Source organism: Cottoperca gobio, chromosome 14, assembly GCF_900634415.1.
Source record: "Cottoperca gobio chromosome 14, fCotGob3.1, whole genome shotgun sequence".
In the NCBI taxonomy this organism is placed as follows: Eukaryota; Metazoa; Chordata; class Actinopteri; order Perciformes; family Bovichtidae; genus Cottoperca; species Cottoperca gobio.
The window spans coordinates 21,081,682-21,107,346 of record NC_041368.1 but is presented as its reverse complement, the minus strand read 5'-3'; the positions used below and the strand labels follow the sequence as shown (position 1 = coordinate 21,107,346).

At 41.5% G+C, this 25,665-nt stretch overlaps 1 long non-coding RNA gene across 2 annotated transcripts; it reads right to left on the bottom strand.

Moving 5' to 3' along the window:
- Positions 1-597: 597 nt before the first annotated feature.
- Positions 598-25,192, bottom strand: LOC115019137 (uncharacterized). Of its 2 annotated transcripts, XR_003833433.1 has the most exons (3): positions 25,041-25,192; positions 2,841-3,077; positions 598-1,071 (listed from the first exon to the last, which is right to left on the bottom strand). It is a non-coding gene; the product is annotated as an uncharacterized LOC115019137 (long non-coding RNA). The 2 variants fall into 2 exon arrangements; XR_003833432.1 differs by lacking the exon at positions 2,841-3,077.
- Positions 25,193-25,665: the final 473 nt, after the last annotated feature.

Here is a 25,665-nt window from a genome sequence, read left to right as displayed (position 1 = left end):
ATGATGCAGACATCTGAATGTGGGGGTTTTGTGTGAAAATAGTCTTCACACCTTCCGTCACACACTTCAAAAAGAAAAAGAAAAAAAAGAAAGTTCTTTGTTTGTTGCACTTGTATTGATTTGGCTTATTTGTAGCTAATAATTGAATTCATATTCTATTGTGTCTGTGTTGCACTTGGTTTGGCTTATTTGAAGCGTTTGTTCTGCACTTAAACGATTGTACATATTTGAAGCTGATGTACTTACAAGATTCTTGCTGTTCAGAGTTGTATCCTCATGATTGTTTGCACCTTTTGTAAGTCGCTTTGGACAAAAGTGTCAGCTAAATGAACTGTACTATAATGTCAAAAGATGTAAGTGTGCGTGGCACTGTGTTTGCCCCGAGTGTCATTATTGAACTTAACTTGTGCAATCCATTGGGCTTCTCAGTAAAACATGTTTCCAAAATGACTTCAGAATTAACAGATGCTGCCATTAACTAGTTGCATTAGCATATGGCCTTGCATCTGTCCAATGGGAAAGCATGTGAACCTTCAGAAAGCTGCAGAGACTTCCTGTCAGAGCTGAACGCTTTAGTGAATTTCTGAGACACGATTGTTAGAAATCGTGTTTTTTATTCATGGTTTTACTGTAGTATAAATAACATTTCATGTTCTTTATATCTTTTCTTCTATAATTGTTACACAGGTTTGGCCACAAGAGTTGCTATATTTTGATTCCTCCATTGATTCAAGGCGAGAAACAACATTCCTGGAAGCTGCCATGAAAAATTAATGTTACTTCAAAACAAAGAAATAAATACAAAGGTAGAAAACAGCAGCGGTGCGCTGATGATCGGTGTTCTCGAGAACAAAGCTGCAAGTAGATACTCTCCGCAGCACAGAGCAACATCTCGTACAGAGCCAAGGTAAGCTGTCAGACAGAGACTCCCAACGAGCCACGTCTTCCTTCTGCTCTGAAGAGATCGGCTGACAGTCCTGACACATCTGTACACAGGGGACAGACAGGATCAATACTTCCTCACGTCACCTCGCACACCCCCAGCAGGACAGAGGAACACGGAACACTTTTCTGTAAAAGAAAACACCAATGAAATTATTAGTGCAGACAAATTTAGTCCAAATTACATTTATTTTCACAGTACGATGAGTTGTTATTAGAACTGAATGAGATGCGCTACACTACAAAATTAATAAAAAATAAATATTAAAAAAACACAAAGCTCTCCATCAGTCCTCTGGACTCCTCCTGCTCATCTTTATTTATGCATTCAGCACTGAACATTGCCGCTTCTCTGTTGAGTGTCCTTGTAAAAAATGTCTGAATATCAGAGTCTGTGTTTGAGATCCCGCTGATAGCCGTTGTAGGACGTCCTTCATCAGCATTAAGGCTGTGTTGACTTCATCTGGTGGCAGGAATGATTCCCTCGTTTGTGAAAACTCAACACGGCTGTGTGTCTGAAGAGTGTCACGGTGTGGTGAAGGTGAGGACCCAAATGCAGTTCACTGGACGACGATGCTAACAAAAAACAAGCTTTATTGAAAACAAAGCCGAAGCGGACAAAGTACAAAAAATATAAAGTAACAAATAAACATTTAGTCTGACATATCTAAGTTTAGAGGTTGTGATTACAACTCCGATGTTGACATTACAGCAATTAAACTTATAGTTACTAAAACTTCCACTTGACATAAATGATTGAGTTAGGAACTAACTGACTGACTTTGGGTCCGACTCCTCTGACGCTCTCCACCTCAGTGGGGGGGGGACTAATGCTCTTAGGATCAATACTAAACCCATTCTGTCCTCTGAAATCACATCAGGAAGATTTGAAGTGCCAAACAGAAAGGACATCCAGCTTTGTTTTTTGCCTTTGACAATTGACTTCAGTCAATTTTGAACAAGGGCATCTTCTCTGTAGATTAGTGTGTATACTTATAACCCATGCAACATATACGTATTACGGTATAAAAGGTGAATGGAGAGGCCAAAGGTTGATATGTTTGGTGCTGCGAAAGCATCAGCAGCTACTGTATCCATGACTCAGGAAACTTTTCATATGTAAACGTGTTGATTTAGGTTTTTCCTGTCGGTTTAACCTTTCCAATATTATTTTTCCATCATCTTCAGTCCGACTGGAAGTCCAACCAAGAGAAACAAGAAAGAATAATTACCCAAAAGGTACACATGGTGACGGCCTCACTGTGGTATGGACTGTGGGAGATATTTCTGGATGGCCATCATTCATAAGAACCCAACCAACAGCCTTTTAAACAGACTTATTTTCATCTTTGAATATCTTATTTTTTTATTCCCCTCTTCTCCGTCTCATTGTCCTTTTTAGTCTCACTTAGTATCCCTTTTGTTTTCCCCTAATTTCTCTCACCTTCGATGCCTGTTCTCCTCTTCCATTATGTCTTTTGCCTTCTCTCTACATCCCCCACATACCTTTCAAGGACGAAGAGGTGAAGACGTGTTTGCAGCAACAGCGATCCCGACAGTTCCTGGCTTTATCAGGCGACTCAACACAACTTTACTTTAAAATCCATCATGTCTCTTCCTGTGGGCTCAGCGGGGGCATGGGCATTGTGGGTTGAAGGCTCTGTGGGGGGGTTTGTTGGTGCTTCGGTCCTGGAGTGATGTCATCATGTCTACCTTAATACCTCTGGAAACTGAGATCCACGTCAGAAAGACTTCAACACAAATAAGCCCTTGAACTCATCGCTCTAACAGCTGAGATTAAGTCTGACAATGGAGGGGGGTAGGAGGGCATGTTCCTATGCTTTATCTCAACACACAGAAACACACACGCACACGCACACACACACACACACACACACCTCTTTCTTCAGTTCAGGTAAAGCTGAGCCGTGCAGCTTTGGTACAGGTTATAGGATGGGATCAGGATGGATAGATCATTGATCACAGCCTGCAGACATGTGCCTGAGGATCCAACATGCAACATTCATGGATGAACTCATGAGAGACCAGAAGCAATTCATGCTTTTCTTCATCGTTTCCTCTTTTATCCAGCAAGTCTTCCATAGAAAGCATTTCGGACCATCTCCCAGACTTGGCTTGAAAGAGCATTAAAAAAAAAGAAATGACATAGGATCTTGTGAAAAACAGTCTGTAAGTATTTACTAAAAAAGAGGCAAACACACAAAGTTAAGAATACATTTGAATAATTTGCATTATTATTGAGAATTATTATTATTTTCTCTTGCGATAATATCGTTATCGTGAACTATTTTGCCTACGATAATCGTGTAGTGAAAAACTGATATTGTGAAAGCTCCAATTCCAAACTACTTTTTCATGATGATCATTTAATAGTTTCTTTCTCTCCCTCTTTAGACACTCTCACTGGGAAGCCCCACTGGGAAGCCCCACTGGGAAGCCCCACTGGGAAGCCCCACTGGAAGCGAGACGTAAGCAAGAACATCAGCGCTCTGTCATACAATCCACACGTGCTCCATGAATGTCGCTGTCCGTCTGTCAGCAACAGCTTCTGGTGAGCTGAGTGGACACTGGCAGCCATGAACCAAAACTAGTTTTCATGTCGGCTCCATTGGAAGAAATCAACAGTGTTTGTATCTATTGATTTATTGATTTTATTTCCCCGCCCACCGTAGAGAGTGAGGGCACTCTGCCTGTAGTGAAACGTACAGATAGACTGGGAGCCTTCATCAATTAATGAAGACATGATGTAAATTATGGACGTAACGGACGTCAACAACGCTTCTAAAAAGGAGTTCTCAGGGGACTGACTGTCGGTGTGGTCAGTGCACCCTGTTTGAATGAACCTTACCTCACATGTGTTTGTCTTCTTCCACCGTATCTACATGCCTCTGGCCTGGAGAGAAGAATCCAGGGATAACTCTTCACACAAGGAAGTTTTCAGGCCAAATGTGTGGGCTGAAACTACTTTGTACACACTTTCCAGTCCCCTGTGGTGCACCCTCTGCTGAGCCTAAAGGTGTGGTAGCTACAGGGAGGAAAACAGCTCAAATCCATGTAGCTCAGCACACAGCAGGGGCCGAATGGACCCTTTGTATGATTTGGCATATGAGTGGGCACCAACATGAGCAGCTTAATGTAGCCAAAGGTCATGGTTTCAAAGCTGTGGGCTAGAATACTCAAAAATGTTTATGGCCACATCTGATGTTCATAGACGCCAGAAATAAGAAAGAGGAAAGTGAAATTTCAATCCATTAATTGTGACAAATGCAGCAAATCTACAGCATCTCAATCTGTATGGGATTTGTAGCCCTTGTTTGTACTTTTGGCTGACAAGCTGGGGGTGCCCGTGTGCAGCTTTGATGTGGATGTTGTTGCAGCAAAATAATGTGTTTCGATAATGGAGTTCCCCAACTGTGCTGATGATTCCCATCAAGCACAGCTCAGCGCTAATCAAAAATGGAAAGTGTTGCAGTGACAAATGTTGTGCTAATCAGGGAGCCGCTTTGAAAACTTCACAGATTTTACATTCTGCATGTAACTTCTTTTGTTAAAAATCATAATATATAGCACATATATTGCTTTTATTGTGACACAGCTAAAGAAAATATGTTTATCACAGAACTAGCAGAGCTTTGTTAGCCATTGACCAGTAGACATCCAAGTCTCTGTAACTAAAACCCTGGCTGCCTTCTCTTTGTCAAAATACTTCTAAAACCTTTATTGCTCAGCAGGAAAGTCTATGCTCTCTCATCAGTGTTATTCTCTTGATTGAAAGACAGCCCAGTAAAAAGACGATAATCAGTTAATGAACACTTTACTTCAAGTTTCTGACCCGGCAGCACACAACGAGAAACATGTACAATAAGTTTCCCCCATTTTCGAAATGAACTTGTAATAAAATCCCACCTCTGGGCACTTCCTCTGCTCCCACAACTATGCCAGTGTAGGTTACTATAATGGAGTTAATGTCTTAAACGTATAAGCAAACTCCCTGTTTAGAGAGAAGAGCTTCTTATTATCTGCTTACAGCATCCCTTCAGTGTTTACAGGATGACCTCAGGACAGGAGACAGAGTGAGTGCATTAGTGTGAGGAGAGCCAGGGACCAACTCCGGCCTCAGAGTCTACTGCAGTGTTTCTTAAGCTGAGGGTCAGGACCCAGAATGGCTCTCAGGACGACCACCAGTGTGTCTTCTCATAACGAAACTCTTTTTTTTAATGAGCTCCGATCCCAGGGATTCACCACAGGCTGAAAATCCCTGCTCTCCCTATGCGACTTGATTCAAAATGCAAAAGTTTCAGAAGCTAATTATCATCTTACAAAAAGGAGTTCAGGGATGTCCAGGGGGTCCGTACGGGGTTTCAGCTGGTGCTAAGCTAATGGTGGAGGTGTTTGATTTCACTATTATTACATCTGTTCAAACAAAGAATAAAAGGAAGAGTCATGGTCCTTAGTGCTGGCATGCTACGGTATGCATCTATCAAGTTAACCAAGTTAAACAAGACACATGCTTTCCACCACAGGGTGTGGAGACTCTGACTGCGTTACTGATTCTTGTTTTAACCACAGGATCTTTCTAAAAATAGTCAAGACACTGTAAACTGTCTTCTATGCTCTTAACTTACTAGCTAGCTAGCTCTGTAGAAAGATGATACACCCACAGTCCACTCCAGTCTACTGAGGTCTTATTGTTAAATTGTTTCCTCCAAGAAGCAAAAACAGCTATCAATGCCAGACCGATTTGCTTAACAAATCAAAGATGGTTGGATATTTAGAGATCGTGACCAGGAGAGTAGCGTGGAAAGTTCCAACAGTTGTACACAAGCAATTGAGACAGATATGATTGGTGCATAATGTGTTATTGTTATAATATGGTATAGAAAAGTGTCCATATAGCTGTAAGCACCATGGACAGGATCTAATTGTAAGTTCACAATAGCTTTTAGTCCGCACACGACTGCATATTGTCTAACTGGATCACAGTTTCTGCAGGTTGGTATCCACTGACCCATTTTATCTCCCTGTGACTCATGTCTGGGTACCACAACAGTCACTGAAGCACTCTGCCCCAACCCCTCTCCTCTCTCATCCTCTGACCCCCCCCCCCTCTCATTTCTCATATTCCTCCGAGGTGACGTCTCCTGCTGTTGTGTAACATCCATCGCCCCGTGGAGAGGCCAGCACACTGCAGGGTCCTGACAGGTAACTCCCTGGACAGCCATTTGCCTCCACTGGCAAACATTAATCCCACGCTCTGCTCGTAAAAAAAAAATAGCTCCTCGGTATGGAAGCCATTACACATAGAGGGGCCTGGAAGAGAGAAGGAGTCTGGAGGGGTGGAAGAGTGAAAAACAATAAGAGGAGACCAGGGTAGATGGGAAATAAGACACTTACGGTGACACTCCACCAAAAATCTCTCTTTTGAGTATCAACAAGTCTGCTTGTTTGTAAAAGTTTGTACTCGGCTCCTTTGTGAAGTGACGTTATGGCATCCAATGGTGACCCAATTTAAAAAAGAAAATCCTAAACATATCCAGAACGCACTTGGTCAAAGCCATTTTTAAAGATCTACAACAACTATAGGTGCTAGCGTGCCGGTAACATGATACACACTCCTGCTGCCGGTTTCATGCAATTCTACTGCTGGACAGTTTGTGGCGGTGATTTGCCGAGTACTGATTACATGTTATAGCTATACACTGTATACAATATGGACACAGTCTCCGTGACCTCTCCCCATAGGTTTCTGAAGATTCGTTGTGAAGCTGAAATGGGTGGCTCTGGCTCTCTGCTAATCTAACAATGTACCAGGCTGAAAACATGTATATTTCTGCTGTAAAGTTGGACGTTTTAACATGGGGGTCTATGGATATGGAGGCCTCAAGTGGCCATTTGATGAACTGCAGTTGTTTGCACTCTATAGGCAGTAGGTGGCTGTTTGATGATAACGAGAAACAGCATCTATAGTCAATGAAAAACACAGTAATGACTTCAAGACAAAATCAGATCAATCAAAATCCAAGATTTGTGTTAATATAGAGCTTTTATCTGCTCATATGTTCAACTAGTTTCATCTCAGGGTGCTTGGAGCACTTTTTAAATGCGACCAGATGTATTAAACCAAAAGTAACCCTCAAAGCTCTCTCATTGCAATGAAAACACAAAACAATCACTGATGGCAGATGATCGCTGCCTCTAAAAGTGGCATATCCTGTAGCATAATTGTTATAAATCAACCAGAATAGCGACAGGGATGTAAACCACTGCAAACAAAACTTCAAAACGAAGAGATGCTTCATTGACTCACAGTCCACAGCCCTATTTTCAGAGAGCTCGTCATTGCTGTGTGCATCTGTGCTCCTGTTGCCTTAAGGCATGCTGAGCATCTGAATGTTTTCTGAGCCACAAGGTCAGACAGACAGTAGCAGCGTTAAGACAGCTCACACACACACACAACAAGAATGTGAGAGTGTTAAATTATTCAAGAGTAGACAAAACCCAGACCTGGTAACTTTTCAAAGTGTGAGAGAGAACGTTTCTCTGTCAGCAGAGTCCCCCGGGTCCACCGACGCGAACCTCTTCACATTCAGACCATTCAGGCTGAGTTTCCAGTGTGAGAAGACACACAACACAAAGACGCCTGCGAACAGGCAAGGACAGACACACAGTGGGTTTTTTCTACAACAGGTCAGCATCAAACCTAATTCATCCAAAGTATCCACAGTTTAGACAGAATCTGAAAACATATTTCATGGAGACAGCAAAGACCGATGCATCTGGAATTCATCTGTATTCGTGACCACTTTTATAAAAGCTCAGAGGTTTATTTTGTATGCAGAAGAAAACATATTATTTTCTCTTTATATGTTTCTCTGCCATTTATATATTTAGTTCTTCATATCAGTCATGCTGTTTTCGTTAATTAATTTTCTGTTAGAGATCTGAAATACAGCATTCTGGATCTTATCTACCACTGAAGAGCAGGTTACATTGGGTCATTTTGCCTTATAAAGCCTAAAATAGACTCAGCATCACTCGATGCTATAAATGCTGTTTCAGTAGTTTTTCTACATAAAAGAATATTTCCGTGTGAGACTAAATTATGAACTAGTTCTGGCAGGACATACTGCTGCATATACAAACATGCATCATTATGAACGACTCACTGAGCCTAGATTTCAGTCAAGCATTTCAGTGTACTTTGGCATGTGCGTTAAAATGCTGATGCACTGCACGTTGTCTCTTTAAATTGAAACTGCAGTATGCTTATTGTTTTACAAAAAGGTATAACAATAAGCTCGGAGCTGCTCATTGTCGGGAAAGATTTGCTTTGGGAGCTTATTGCTCTCAAGGGAAGAGAAGTCGAGGTTCTTCCTGTGGTATTTTGGAGCTGAAGAACAGCCGTTAAATGTATTTGTATAATCCAGCTTTGGAAACTATGTACTTGATGTCCACTACAGAAGTACTTTTGTGAAGAAGTGCTGTATGGTTTTGCCACTTGTCCTCAGCTTCTGTCCTCTACTTCTATTGAGGGTAGTGGTTTCCTTGATTTCCTCACTGGTAGTTGTGGTCAGCTGTTGGCGAAAAGAGCAGGGACTAGCAAGAGAGCAAGATGTTTATCAGTTAAAGTGATGCTCCAAAAAGATCCCAGTGTGGCCGAGGACTCAAAACATTGATTTTGATGATGGAGTTTGAAGTAAATTTATGATTGTCCCGCTTCCCTCCAGAGACTGACTGATTTATAGAGTTTCCTGGTGGATAGAAAGCTTTACTTGTTGCTAAAGTAACACTAACCGCTAACTGCTAACTGCTAACTGCTAACTGCTACGAACAGTAGCTGCTATCAGCTAGTTACTGTAGCTGTTAGCTCAGAGCTGTGCTGCCAGGACTGGGAGCTTGCAGTGCAAATACTGCTAGCAGAGGAGTTTTGGATCGCTGGGAGTAAAAGGCGGGGAGTGGCGCCGGTGTCGAGTCAAAACCGGAGCCGGACAGTATTAGCTAGTAGGCTACAGTCATAAGTAATGTAATCATAACTCTAACTCTCTCATGCACTCTGAAATTCTAATGGAGCTAAATTGCAAGAATACTGAATCTTAAATCATGCTGCTTTTAGTGGCTACTGTTGATTAATTACAAGTTTAGCTTGTGGCAAAATGGATACAAATGAATGGTGTTACACATCTATTATATTAGCTATTAAAACATCTTCAATTTTGGATTCTCTGTCTCTACGTTCTCTCGAATATCATCACTGTCAGTGTGCCTCTGTGAGTAAATCATCTGATTGCAATGAATCCATTGAAGCCTGTCTTAAATGTGATGTGACAGGGCCCTAACATTGCATGTGGAACGTGACAAAACTACAGAGCACTACACGTAAAGTTGCCCTCAGAAAATATGTCTTGCAACATTTAGAGGTCATAAACTCGATACTTCTTCTGTATGTTTGAGCATAGCAGCAGTACATGAAGGTGTAAGTGTTGCCCTTCATGCTACAGACAGCCTTTACCACAACATTTGATTGAAACAGATTGATGCTAGAGGTCGGCACTGGCACCTGCAGTGCCAGTAGGACCACAGCAACTAATAAGCATCGCTCCAGCATTGTCTCTTTTTCAGCGCTTCCACTTTCAGGTTCTTCATTAGCTCTTGGCAGTCTGAGTCTCACATGCACCACTTTTTTTTTCTATTTACATGCCGGTTTCAATGAATAGTAATGAGCATTGTGGTTGTTGTTCTGTTTGCTGATAACCTTCTCAGTCTCTCCTGGCGCAGATATTATTCTGTCTTGCAGAAATGAGTTGGTACACATAGGCCATCAGCAGTTTTAATGCATGCTTAATAGGCTTTCCTGTGTTTGACTTCCACTGCTGACTTCCGTCATTCACGTTACAACATGAATGTGATGGCTGATATACCTTATACATACATTAGCAGATAAGTGCTGTTTACACATTGCGTAGCTCAATGCGACCCCGCTTATGTGCTCCTCAATGACGGCATATGGCCTACATATCTCCGGGCAGAGAATAGCACATTAAATCAACTTTCCAATCCAACTGGAAGAAAGAGCTTATGGTTTATGCAAGACACTTACGGTCTCTCTCAACCAACAAGGATCAGGAAATAAACTCGGGAACTAAAAAGTGGTTCTCTGTGCATCCCTGTTTGAGTTTCGGAAAATATCAGGAGTCCTTGTTTTGTTCTTTGTAATTTACAGTTCTGTGTCCCAATGGATGTTCTAAAGGAGGCTGAAAACGCCATAAAGGCAAAACAGATGTCTGCAGATAGAAAGGGTGCTTTCTACTTATTTTTCTTGGTAGATAATGGAAAAAATAATTACCCCAGAGCAGGGACTTCTAGAGGGCACGTAGCTCAAGAGCTAAAAAAAGTTCCTGTAAAGAAGTATTCTATACTATTTGTTTTATAATTTTGTACTCTACATACAGTATAACCACAACGATGCTTGTTGGCCTATTGTGTTGATACATGCAAATGATGTACATATTAAACATGGGCTCGTATATGTCTGCTTGGATTTAAAATCTCAATTTAGTCGAATTCTTTGGCCCCTCCTCAGCCATGACGCAGTAGATTTATTCTCCTTCGATTAATTCCCATTCTGTGGCAGTATTCACAAAACGTGCTAGATAGAGTGATCCGTGCTTCATTCAGAGCTCAACAAGATATCCATCTCAAAGAAGCATAAATGTGCTTCCAGGGACTGTAGAGGTTGCAGCGGACACAATGTCTTTATCAGAGACACAGTACGGTGGCACGACACTCTCACAGTACCTGCTCATGGCCACAACTCATACAGTTGTTTCCCCCCCCCATAACCCTGCTTTGGTTCGTGGACACTCGACCCCAAGACAAAATAAAATCACAGGAAAGAAAACCTAAAAGGATGACTTAAAAGTGTGCCATCGGTAAGTGTACATTATAAATTGAAGGTGCTCGAGAAGCTCCAATTATTTGAATGTGTGAGAATTGTTTTACAGATGTTGATTCATGGCTGGGCGACTGCAGGTGTGGACACATCTGCCTGTACAGACATCCAATGGCGACTCAAAGATGTCTTTTACCAATCATGTTAAGGCCCCATCACACAGTGCCGTATGGCAGAAACGCTCTGTATACGTTCATGTACGTTGTATATGCTCATTTTCATATGCGCCAGCATATGTTTCTGCCATACGGCACTGTGTGTCAGGGCCTTCAGTCTCAGTAGAACTGTCAGTTTAATCATTGTGTTTACCACTATTATGGTGGCATCATTTCAGCAGGTGTGTGAGTCGTGGTATTCTCGGGCTTTAATTGGCTGTTTAGGTGCTTGATATTCACCCAAACACGACAGGAAACATCTCCCTTACTGTATACACGAGTCACATAGACACATGATCATCTGAAAACTGATCACTTAGGACACACACATTATTTTTAGCTGTAAAACTAAAAGCATAATAATAATAATAACGCCAACACTTTTCTGGGACAGTCCGTCAAACTGATTAAAAGGAAAGTCACTTGCAATCCAGTCAAAAAGCGCAGCTGCTGGCAAGAAGCTCCTGATAACAAGCACCAGAAGATGTGTTGCTGTTTTTATTTCATTATATCTCACTGTAAGAGATCACTTAATGTCATCCCTACTTTGTGAGAATCTTCACTTGCAGAAGTGGCAGCAAACAACCAGGAGATCTTTTTTCTTTTCAAACCACAACTCAAAAAATGATCCATTTTTATTCTGCTTCTGCTGCATTGGCCAACATTCTGCCTTGAATTCTGCCTTTTCCATATACTTCAAAGTGGGTATTAAAAAGGTGAATTGAAACAGGGTTACTGGCACTTTTATTGGCATCAACATAAACACTTAAAGTATATTTTATAGCATCAAAAACAAGTTTTCAATAAAGCTACTTGGAAATACATTCATGGCATAAAAAGCATTTTCCAATCTGCAATGCTGTGTCGTCGAGTTGCTTCTCCACTGTAGCTGCACAGAAAGAGCTTCACGAGTAGCTTCACACAATCTATAGAAGCCTGAGTGGCACATTAGCTGAATTCACCTTGGAACATATTACAGGTACAACACTCGGAGGCACAGTACACGGAGATTAGAGAGGCCATTCTCGCCACGTCAATTTACTTTAAACTGCCGTGTCAACTATTAAAGACATTAAAGGCTCCATTTCTGTGACAGCGCTACAACACAGTCTGGTATTGACTGTCTGGTAATGTCGTTCACAGTGTTCATGGCCCATAGGTGGGAGGAGAGGTGCAAACTGGTGTGAGTTTCATTCAGCAGCGCAGTGACTTCTTTTGGTGGAAATGAAGTCAGAATTGTGCGCTGAGAAAAAGCTTCTCAGTTCCACATCTGGCGACAAGAGCAAAGTAAATACTTTAACTAAATGTGCAGAAATTATACGATGAAACAAACTTAATTACAATTGTTTTAATCAAACTCCTACAAGGATATGCCTTTAAATTCATGTGAGAAAATGAGAGTTTAATGTTTCTTTCTGGATCAAAAACCTTCTCCTTCAGTACAATAAATCTCTGCAGCCATGACACACCTATCAGATGTTACTTCCTGAATCACTGCACATTGTAAAATGTATACTATCTACTTTTTTCTCTCTCAGTGAAGCACTTTGTAAATATGTTTAGAACAGTGCTATATAAATACACTTATTATGCCCGGATTGCATGACGTGTGTGTGTTTATGTGCATGTTTGGGTCATTAAAGAACTACGACCGGCACATATGGTTACAATCTGAGACATTTAATAGCTGACATGCTTTGTTTAGCATTCTCTGTGGACACCTGCAGCGCTGACATTCACGTGTTTGACAAACAGCCCTCACTAATTGCAATCTTACAAATACAAAAACAAAAACCTAGACAGTGATGCAGGAAAAGTTCAAACAGTCTATGGAGAGTCGTATATTTCATCAGCTGCTCGTAACAAACAGTGGGTGGTCGGGGAAGAAGCATTCTGGACAGATAGGATGTGTTTTTACAGCAGTGATGGATGGAGCGCACACGTCGCCACAACACAACTGAATCAATGAATTATAACTAAAACTACAACCTACGGTGCACTGTGTGCCCTCCAGGCTGCAGTTTAAACATTACTCTGATAAATAAAGAGCTGCGGAATTTTAACTTTGAAACCTTTCACTTCAGTCAGACGCAGAACTGCAGTCAGCACATTAAACTGTAAACAGCCGGGACTCCTTTCCCCTCCAGCGATATGGTTTATCGCTTTGAAAGACACAATTTAAACAATAACCAAACCCGAGTCAAATTCACAGAATATTGACAAAAAAATATCGCAGAGACAAAATCCTTCCACACACACAGAGAAACACAAACACCTGATTTACTTAGAGCCACTTCTGTGCTAGCTCCCGCTGCAGCAGGTGTCTCCAGGACCACGTTCTGCAACGATGACACTCAGACTCACAAGGTGAAACCATTACCAGTGTCGCCGCCGTGGCTGCTCAAGGGGCGGTGTCAGGTCCCGGCCCCTTGTCTGAATTGCGTTCTCCTTGTTTTTCTGTCTTTATCTTGGTGTAATCGCCCTCGTCTCTCGATTCAGATACTTCACTTCCTGCCCTCGTGTGTGATTTCCTGCCCTGTTCCTAATTGACATACATGCTCCGGTTATAAAGACAAAAGACAACAAATGAAAACAGAAATGTAGAGATGGTGGTCTGAACACCGACTTGCATATTATCTAGATGTCTGGACCTGTTCTGACCCACAAATCAATGCTTACTGGATATTACATCACTGCACTTTCTTCATGCTAAGATGCTGAGAATGACTCAAAACCTTCCAGCAGATATTTTACTGTAAAATAGATGGAGAGTGTGTTGAGCCTTGAGAGCAAACAAACAACAGCAGGCAAGCTTCTTACTACAATAATATAAATGAAGATGGAAGTAAAGGTTTATGTTAGAGAGAAGCCCTGGTCATCTCTTCTTTTGAATGACCAATAGAGAACAGATCACGTTTTCAGGACTCCGACAACAAGCACAGCAGAGTTGTCTGAGTTTGTATTCACGTGTTGGGAGTGTATTCAAGTTCTTGAGTGTTGTTCCACCTCAGCTGGCCTCAGATCACTGAAGCACCCACAAAGTTTGGGCGTCTCTTCCAAATGAAACGCAAAACAAGTCAAGATACGATTCAACAACAAGAGGAAGTGAACACGAAAGCTTTATGAGATGGATGTTTATATCTGATCACCAGCAGAGACACGCCCAATAATGATTACTACAAACTCCAATAAACAAACTGCTTGTGAATGAATGAACTGTTGTGTGTTTGTGCTGTGAGAATCTGAACAAAACAAATCCTGCAAATGAAACTTTTTAATTAAAGACATTTGTGTAGAAACATCTATGAGTCAACGTATCAGATTTCTTATTCTCCACATCTTGCTTTTTGATTCTTAGGGACATAAGGTTACATCATCTAGCGTTAATGAGTTGTGTGTGTAACAACCTTCAACCTTTCCAATTACAAACTGCTGCTTCCTCACACCTTATTTGTTCAAAATGTTGCACTGAAGGAAAAGATCAATGCAGCTTAATAACTGATGAAAACACTGCTGCAGGAAATAGGAAATTGCTCTTCCTCTAGTGTCCTTGGCCGCTGGCCATTCCCCGCTTATTTAAGACAATGAGATTTCTCAATTAGGCCATCCAGAGCTGATTATTAATCCAGCAGCATGATGCGAGTCAGCAGCAGCTTATTAGAGCACGTTCCACCTCTTCTCCCCTCCTTTCACCTCGACTTTGTTTCTTCCTCCCATCGTCCCTCTACTTTGTATCTCTTGTTTGTTAATCCTGTCCACTCCTGCTCTAATTCCTCCAACACTCGTTAAATAAAAGCAAAGCTGTCTGCATGGCTGCTCATGATTAGATAAGTGTTAAAAAGGCTGTGTCGTTTTTTTTTTTTTTAAATAGGATTTGGTTTAAACCAACTGTTCAATTTCCTGAGTAAAAGGCAATGACGGAAACAATCTGTAATACAAATAAAATGGCTGTGAATGGTATATTTTGGCGGTTACAGCGAGCTGGTTAACCGCTAAAGATTCACTGCATTGTGGATTTTATTTGTGTGTTTACCTAAAGAAAAGAAAAGAAATAAATATAGAGTGTGTGTGTTCAGTAAAGCAACATTAAACAATGGCTCCATCCCATTGGGCGTATCAAAAAAGGACAGTGTGGTTCCCTCATGACACATCTTCCTGTGAATCATCCCTTCAATGACATTCTGACATTTTAACAACGAGGACTTTAGATACGGCTGATCACCTTCCTTATGGTATCAAAGGGACTTGATCCAAACTTGACTTTCTTGCTCAAGGACACACACGCACGCACTCACTCAACTGGCTCCTTTCAACGCACAGTACAGTAGGTCCAGCAGAGTATCGACACTCAGAGCTCATAATGTTCATTGACTGAGATCTGTCATCCCCACTGGTTAATCTGATAAACCTCGGTGTAAATTGTTAACAAGTCTTGAACTGCCAATTAGTGGGAACTACGTTAACCCCCCCCCCCCCATCCAATCTCCACCCACTCCCCTCTCTGTGGAGCTACCTGCAAGACTGACTTCCTCTCCTTTACACGAGCAGCTGTCAGCTTCTCCAATATCCTCCGCTTGGTTGATTTATCGCTCCGCTCTTGTGACACACAGTACGGAGATTCCACAGCCTCTCTCTGAGCTCAGCATGTTCAGCCCCTCAGGCTCATTATTTTACCTTTTGCCTTTCAAAATTAACTGTACAAGTATTTAATTTGAATATGTAAAAAAAATTATTATAAATTAGACGTGAAAAATAATCAGAATGAAGACGTTTGGATGAAGCTTTGCATATCCAAACAATACTTCTAAAGTTCTCCCCGTGTTCTCTTCACTTGACTACTTGACGCATGTAGCATTGCCGTAAAAATACATTTAAAAAGTAGATCACTTTAACCTTGGGGGGAGCAAATACAGTCTAAAAGTCTCTCTACATTCTCCATTCACCCCGACCAAGTCAATGTGATCCCATGGGAAATAAAACGTTACTTTTAAGGACATTTGTGCTTCATGGCGACAAAGTTTAAGCCTCTCGTGTGTCATTTAACGGCCATTCTCATTCCTAACTCTTCACGTACAGACGTAGTTTTAAACACTTGGTTAATGTTATGAATTCAACTAAAAACTAAACTAGGTTTAGGAAAAGATTATGGTTTGGGTAAAGATAAGTAAGTTAGTTAGGTGAAATAAGTTCACACAGGCAGTGGTGGATTAAAGCACAGGCTGGCCGAGGCTATAGTGGATTTAAGACGGTTTAATACCGTTTAGTTTATTGCTTTAAAATAGTGGGTTTAATGAGTGTGATGATAAAACAGTAAGACATGCAAAATAATAATTTATGGATGGAGTATGGTTGAAAAATAAAACAACCAAACTAAAAACAAGATGCTATCAAAGGACTTCACAAAGAAGAATAAAGAAATAAAGAACTAAATAAAGAAATAAAACAGAAACAGCAACAACAACAACAAATCAAGATGATAAAAACTCTACTGAGTTGGACAATGGAACATAAATATTGTGGCGAGAAACTATAAAGCAACAAGAAGATACAGTAAAAAGTGACAAGAGGAATAAAAATGTTTTTCTCAGTGGCTGTTTGTGCTCGTTCTCCCTCAGCGCTGAACACTCTTGTTGATTAGATTTATTGGTGTTGCGTGTGGGACGGGACGGGCTGTAAAGGATTATTACGCTGTAATGAAATCACATCACAGGTTCTGGTGACTTATCCACCCACCTCTGACTGCAGAAAACCACAGAGGTTCAGTGTGGAGGATCAAAGGAGCCTGAAGCAAAGCACATTTGCTAAATGTTACTTACTGCTTGGAATTTAAAACAAGCGCAATTTCAATAGCTGCGACCGCGTACGTGTATCCTCAGGTTAATGCTTTCACACACACACACACACACACACACACACAACCTTGCAAACACTTGACCTCAATGCCAAATTTAAACCACCAAAAGGACGACCAACTGACAGAGTGCGCTATAGCGCTGCTGATTGCAGATAAACACGAAAAATTGAGAGAAAACAAGTTTCCATACAACTCAAACTATAGCCTAACTCAGGGGTCGGCAACCTTTACTATCAAAAGAGCCATTTTGCCACCTCTTATAAAATGTGTCTGGAGCCGCAACACATATTTCATACCGACCCCTGGAGAACGCTACGGGTCGTACTTCAGAGGTATTGCACTGAGTGTTGATATTGGACTTATGAAGACGGTTTCTTTGCAGCCACGTCACCAGCAATTTGTTGACACGTTTGGAATTTGACTTTACTTTACCCAGATTTACCGAATCCAGGTACACTGAGGAAGCACGACACGCACACTAAACAGCAAGAACAGCAGGAGGACAAAGAAAGTAGTCCGTCATTCAGACGTTGGGTAATATCAAAAATTCACTGGACAAACATGGGTGTAAAGTCCACTCCCTTGACTCATTTATCTTTTTTACTTTTTTAAATTAGAACACCAGAGCTTCAGATGTCCGGAGTCTCACACCAGCACTTGAACAGACCGCTCAAACCACGACAACGAACACGGGGAAAACCTTTTATTGCACTTTAACGACGCCCTCAGTGGTTAAACTCAGAGTTACCCTCCGCTCACTAAACAAGCAGCATGGCCACTGACGAGCCAACACAATCCTCCCTCTCCTTCACTACAGATATAACACGTTTGTTTCGGGTCTCTGAACATCGCAGCTGAAGACGGGAAGTATTCTCACGGCAGCAGCAGTATGTAAACTGATGTAGGCGTGAGTGTGTTGCTGGTGCTGATTAATAATTAAATGCATGAGTAGCTTTTCCCTGGTTTCTGTCATTACTGAATACATGAAAGAGAGTCATTTTCTCAGGGTGCGTGTGTAGAAATGATGTCGGTACATGCTGTTGTTCATGGGCCCCTGTGTGCAAAGGTTAAATTTGTTTCAGTGTGTGTGAGAGAGAGGAAGTCAGAGATCCACGCTATCTGTCTTTGAGCGAGTGTTTTAATTACGGCTGCTAATTGAGCTGTTAAGCCAACCTCTGTCTTGATTACACATCGTCTAACTGCTCTCTGGGCAGCTCTGCTTTCGGCGGCAGCAGCTCTCACGCTGCATGTGTGTTTGTGTTTTAAATACTTTTAAAATGGTGCCGATTCGTCCAAGCTTCACCAATGTGACCTTAATATTTAATATTTTTAATTTCAATGCCGTCTGCCATGCATCTCGACAGGTTGTTTTTACTACATTTCTTGTTTTCACGCCATAAATATTAATATTTTTAACTATACATGATAAAAGAAATCATGCAGAAAATTGAAAGACACACATTCACTTAATTTCCCCAAATGCACCTGATAAAAAGGAGCTGCTGCAGACCAAAATGTTAATATTAAATGAGAATAAAATACTTTAAGCACTTGTGTGTCGAGCTTTAGAAAGTAATCTGCTGCTGGGAGTCTATTTTGTCTATGCGTCTATTTTTGAAATTATTGTGAACAAATTAAGCTGGTCCATGGAGGCTGGAGTGGGATCACCCAGAGAGATGGAATAAAATGACGTTGGGTTGTGTCAATGGTTGTAGTCATCTCACGCCTTGACTACTGCAACTCCCTCCTCGCTGGACTGCCTGCATGTGCCATTCGACCTCTACAGCTCATCCAGAATGCAGCAGCCCGACTGGTCTTTAATCTACCCAAGTTCTCCCACACTACACCGCTCCTCCGCTCCCTTCACTGGCTACCAGTGGTGGCTCGAATCTGCTTCAAGACTCTGGTGCTGGCCTACCGTGCTGTGAATGGATCAGCCTCTTCCTACATCCAGGCCGCGGTCGAACCATACACCCCAGCGCGTTCACTTCGCTCTGCGTCGACCAATCGGCTCGCTGCTCCCTCACTGCGAGTGGGACCCAGATTCCCCTCAAACAAAACCCGCCTGTTTGCTATCCTGGCTCCAAAATGGTGGAACGACCTCCCCATTGATGTGAGGTCAGCAGACAGTCTTCATACCGTCCGTCGCAGACTGAAAACTCACCTGTTTCGACTGCACCTCGGCGAATGAAGAAAACTAAATAACTGTACTTTGTATGTTGCACTTATATTGGTTTGGCTTATTTATAACTAATAGTGGCTAATAGTTAGCTAATAGCTAATAGTATTCTATTGTTTCTGTATGTTGCACTTCAAACTGGCTAATCTGAAGACAGTGTTCACTTATACGATTGTATCTATTTGAAGCTATTGCACTTACAAGATTCTTGCTGTTCGGATGTTGTATCCTCATGATTGTTTGCACTTTTTGTACGTCGCATTGGACAAAAGCGTCAGCTAAATGAACTGTAATGTAATCAATGTGAGAAGATTCTTTTTAGAAAACTCAAAGACACTTCAGTCAGCATGCAACTCACAATGCAAGTGTCAACTTCTTTCACTGTATATCCTCCTGGGGAAAACAAACAGTTCACCTATCAAAGCACATGCACCCTCCTGCAACACAGAGAGGAGATCACATGTGGGAATCCCCTGTGATCCAGAGGATCTGGTGTCTGCGTGACGGCTGAAAGGGACCAACGTTACAATGTGAGACTATATTTCTGCAGAGGTCATCAGTGTTAATAGTTGACATGCAATATAGATTGTGTTTAATTAATTATCTTAATCGAGCAATTTAACCATTTACTTGAGCATGCATTCACTCTCTCTTCTTTACTATCCCATTCACTCACTCACTTCCACACACACACCCCCCCCCCCACTCAATTCCTCCCTTACTCATTCATTCAATCCCGACCCGCTCCTGCTCATTCCCTTATCCCTTTCTGACTCATCTCACCTCCTCCCTCCCTCCCTCACACACTCCCACACACACACACACACACATTCCTTCTGTCTCCCCACTAACCCCTCCCTCATTCTCACATATTGCATCCCTCTCCTCCCTCCCTCCCTCCCTCCCTTCCCCTCATTCCTTCCTCTCTACATCTCACTCCCCATCGCTCTCACTTAATAATAATATTGTCTCTGCTCTTCTGTGGTCCATCATTCATCCATTTATTTATTCATCCATTCATCCATCCTCTAGCCGTCTGATTTCAGCAGCAGATTTGTCTCTTCCCCCCCCCTCCCCCCATTCTCTGTCCACGGCGGCAGCTGATAAACACTCCAACAGCTCGTCCTCGTCTGTCAGTCCGAGCGCTTGACACGGGAAAAACAACTTTTCTAAAGTCAATGTAATCTCCGGCTAATATTCTGCCTCAATCTTCGCGGTGTCAGGAGGCGACGCAGGGAAGAAATTATGGCGCGAAGGGTGTTTTCTTTTTTCTTTCTCTGTTATTTTCCTTTCCTCCCCAGAGCGACCTAATGTGTGTGTGAACTCAATTAATGCTGGGTGGATAGTTCAGCTGTCAGTTTGAGGCACTGACAACACACTCGGGCGTTTACACACAAACACACTTTCAGATACACATTGATGTGCACACACACACACACACACACACACAGATGAAGACACACAGAGAGATGAACGCAAACTCACACACACACACACACACACACACACACACTTTCAGGGATAAAGCAGTAAAGCTCAAAGACTCCAGGTGTGAAAATAAAAAAATAGAATATTTATTTATTACTGAAATTATTTAAAAATGCAAAATAGGAAAACAAGACTGACTATGCAACTTTTCTGTACATACCCTCACAGGTGTCCAGTTATTCTGGTTAAATAGACCACAGTTCATGCTCACAACTCTGCCAACACTATCTGTCCCGCCTGACTCACTTTGACTGTTGTTTATTTCCAACTAACAAACTTTAGATACAAGTCTAAATGCATTTGTTGAACAAGGCTGTAAAGTTGTGTACGGTTCTAGCTTCTAGACGTCTGCTCAACTGCGTCACCGTCTCAACTCAACCGACGATCTTCCTCTTTGCCCGTTTTTGGATTAGCCGTAAATTAGGCAGAGACAGCCGGAGTCACACACACACAATACTTTAATTCCTGCAGTAGATGTAAACTATACACTATCGTCAGTCTGAAACAAATTCCGGTCAGTGGAGCATGACACACTTAGTTTGTGTGTTTTGATTTAAGTATAAAAACATGGAAGTAATAAATGAAATGTAAATCAATCGCCTTTTCTTCTACTCTGCAGTGTGACAAGACACTAAGAGCATAGAGAATATCCTCTGAATATTGACAAACTGGTCTTTTGAACCAACACTCAGTACATCTTCTATCAATAAGCCAAGATGGAGACATCACATTAACAGCTCTGTCTGCTCTTCTGGAAAGAAAGAAAAGAGTTCATTCCAGTGATGTCTAACAAAAAGAGGACAGATAAAATCTTTTCTGTTCAATACAAATTGCTACATTAAACTGGCTTCATGTCTTGTGTACACCGAGTTGCATTAGCAGCGTTTCTGTGCCTCTACCTTCACCTTGTTTTAAAAGAATCAGGAGTAATGTGTTCAGTGCAAGTAAGAATTCATCTGTGATGGAGAAACACACATTTGGAGAAATAATTGGTTGTTTGTCTTCGTTTTTCATGTTCACATAGTTGTGGTTTCGCTTTTCAGCAGAACAGCAAAACACATAAATATCAAGATATATAACAATATTACAGATCGCATTTGACAGAAAAGTGTTCTTCTAAATCGTCTCTTCAATCAGAGCTGCCGGCGTAATGAAGTCTGCATCAAAAGAATAAAAGTGAAGCAATCCATTGATATTGTTCCTGCGCTGACTGCTGACAAAAAGTTTGAAAGCTTTGCTTCAACCTTGTAGAAAACTGATGCTTCACTTTCCTGATGCTTTATTCGCTGACTACAGTCAAAGAGTTTTTAAAGGCACATTAAATGTTTTTCCTCCGACACCTCTCAGGATACAGCTCATCTTGGTAAAGCTCAAGCACTCCAGTGACGAATATAGTCAATAAGCTTTAGTTGAAAACACTTGAAAAACTTGTCGTCATTGATCAGAATCCTTTTGTAAGTGAGGCATAAACAGGCACTCTTGGCCCCAACGAGATGTTTATTCTGGAAACAGAATGAAATGATACGACTCCCACGCAGAGTTCACGTTAACTGAATATTTTCCGTCATTTACAGATTTTCTTTAAGAACTTCGGATAGTCTGATACGACATCGTGTGTCAAATTATTTAGCTCACGTGCTGAACTTAAACTCTAATAAGAAAAGACTCAAGGCCAACAAAGTCACAACTGGAATCATGCACAAAGCCAACAATATACCAACAACAACCCAGCGACAGCGAGTGGCAGACTGGTACCAGAGTTTGGGCGATACCATCATGTCTGAATGGGCGGGGGTGGTGGTCAAGTGGTAACCAACCATTACACAAATGTAAATGTCCTCGCTATGGAGGGCGCTCATACTCCACACCACACATTGAACCTGGTGAGGCACTAATATAATACATTAAATACATAAACATATAGAAACATAATGGTGAAATAAAGCAGTGACTAGCATTTTGTTGACCATTTATTTATTTAAGTTAAGACACATAATGTATAAGCACCCATGATACTAAATGAAGCGTGTGATTCAACCAGTAAGTACAATTAATTGTGACGTTATTTGTTCACAACACGCATTTGTTATGATGCAAACAGACGCGTGTTACAAGCTGGATTTTATGAGGGAATGAGAAATCTGATTTCATTACGCTGCCTAGAGACATATTTTAATGCCAGATATAACTGCATGCCCTCTAAATCATATCTGTACAAAATATTGATATGAGCTGCATGTTTACGTCAGTTGATATTAAAAGTCTCTTTTGTCTCTCTCTGTTTACATCCCAACAAGGCAGGAAGCCTCAGAGGATATCATCAGTCTTACGGCTCCCGACGGTCTCACATTCTCACCCTCACACTCTCACCCACTCCTTTTCTCTCCCTTTATATCTTTTGTTTCTCTTTACAGCCCAACAGAGCAGCAAAGCTTCCTGAATACCAGCCTATAATTAAAAAGTTTACAGACCTCATTCAGTCTGGGTTCTTCCCTCTGAAGAATTGTCATGGTTCAATTGTTCAGACAGGAGGAACGCTAAGTCACATGACAATTTCCAGTAAACTTTTACTCTACGTTGGTATAAAACAATGCAAAGATAAGGATCAGGACAATCATTCAAAATTAAGAAGTATGAAAGGATTAGGGTTAGGGGTTAGGGTTAGGTCAGCGATGAATGTATCTACTAACAAGTATTGTGTGTGTATCAAAGGCTCATATACCTTATACCTCTGTGCCAGAGAGCAACACACACACATGATGTGTTCGTCTCCCCTATACACTGTCCTGATGCCTCAAACACTCACTATAGCACCAAATGTCAATTATTCTGCATCTGAAAATGAGTCCCCAAAAAAAATCCACTATTTCCTCCTGTGTGATGAACATTATCTAAAAGCGACAATGTCCAGCTGTCGTGGCACGTTGTGAGCCTTTTTAAAAGACGTCTGTCTTCAGGAGGAACCACTGGGCCTGGGACTGACACATGTGGGACTGACACACGTAGTACTGAGTCAAAGTGTTGAGATTTGTTGACAGTTAGAAAACTACAGACCAGCACCTTCTGCTCCGTACACTAGTTGTTTTTTGACATTTTGTAACACACCAATTTATGTCATTATGTTTTTAGTCCCATGTGAACCACAGCTTTCATTAAGATTATACAGCCAAACAAAAAAACACATAATTAATTAGCCCGACACAGTTCTATTGATTATATTCCACCAAAATACCAGTCCGGCTGTGTAAAGGGCATAAAATGACCATTAAAATAGTTAACAGTTTATGCAGCCTAATCCACTGCTTTGTTGCCAAACAACTGCAGTGTTATTCCAAAACTGTAGCTTTTCTCTCTGGCGTACAGGAAGGCATGCTCCTATACACAAGCTTTCAATCACCAAACAGCTAATTAGTTCACAGCTTGAACTTCACACCTCCTGCTGTTTCAAACCCCTTTTCATTAAAGGCTCGTCATCATGTCAACAAACACAAGTTTGGAGAGTCAAGGCCTGACTGAGCCCAATGCCTCAAACTAAAAAAGGTGCAACATTCACAGAAACAGGAGATATATTTGCAATACAACCAAAACAAGGAGCTAAAAGAGTCAAATCAATTGTTCTGTACCGAGATGCGAGATCCCCATGAGCGAGCACTAGTGCAACGGCGGCAGAGAAAAACTCGCCTTACACGGGAACACAAGAAAGCACAAAAACTGCGGGGAAAATGACTTTGACCTTTCGAAAAAAAAAAAAAAATGTATGCATGCAAATGCTGTGATGAGAAATTCACAGAGATTCAGGACAAAGATGCCCTTTCACAGTTCATAAAGTTACCGTGAATAAAACATTAGTTGCAACAATGCCCTTTTAATAGACGTTCGCCCTCTTCACATCGTTCGGTTGTTATTTAGTGATGCATGAATGTGACTATTGTTCCCTTGTGAGAATGCAACTACTGTGTAACCGCTGTAGATGATTCAAGTGATTCCTCCCAGTGTATTCTGGGTAAAGAAAAACACGGTTACAGTTTAAGATCTGAACCTGCGAGAACACTGCCTGAAGCAGAAGAAACTGTTGGCACCTCGACACCCGCAGAGAGAGAACATACCGGCATCACACAACGCTCAGTCAGCACAAACCACTATTGACCACAAAAAAAGGGGCGAAGATTTGTTTGTCGTCTGCTCGTTTATATCGTTGTTAATGTGGCTGCATGGTGAATTAATACAAGCAGCAGAGAAAGAAGAATGGTGCAGGCCTGCAGTGCAATAATGTAGGTAGATGACAATAAAAAGTTTGACGAGGCAGTTCATTTACGCCAACTCCTGCTGTTCATTGCTACAATCCAAACCATGCTATTTGCTGTTCTTGCTTACGATAGGAAGGAACACAGTGTTTGTACTCCCACACAGCCCTGAGAACAGGGTTACGCAGATAAAAACAATTGCACTCACCTGTGTGGGGTTATCGTTGGTATGTAGAGTGTTTAGCTCATGTGCAATCCACTTCGTTACACCATTAAAAAACGGTTTTATTGTTGGAGGAGGAAGGAAGGAATCAAAAAGACTTTGCATGAAATAAGTGGAGGCTGCCAGTAGAAGACAGAGAAGAGAGAACTAACCGGGGAAGCTTTTATACTCACAGGTACTCCCTTCTCTCAGGTGCAGCCAGTTGCCTTGATGATCACATACAGACAATGTATCTTGGAAACATTTGTGTGCCTGACACCACCGGGAGCTGTGACACCACACACCTCAAAATACTTTTGTTGGTTGTTTAAAAGTTTTACAAAAGTCAGACGTTCATGGTTTTAAAACGGGTAATACAAAGACTTTGACAGGATGTTTGGGACAAACAAGGCTGACTCTGGAGACCTCTGGAGAAAATGCAACAGAATTGGAACAACAAGTCGTTGGACGGGGGTTTGTAGGAGCTGATTTCAACGCTATCTGGGACAACAGTGTGACCTTCGCCAGTGTTTATTTTTAGCGTTAAGTGACAAAATCACATCAGGCTCTGCGAGATCAGTTTAGTGCCGGTCATTCAGTACTTGCTTGAGAGCTTTGACTTTCAAAACAG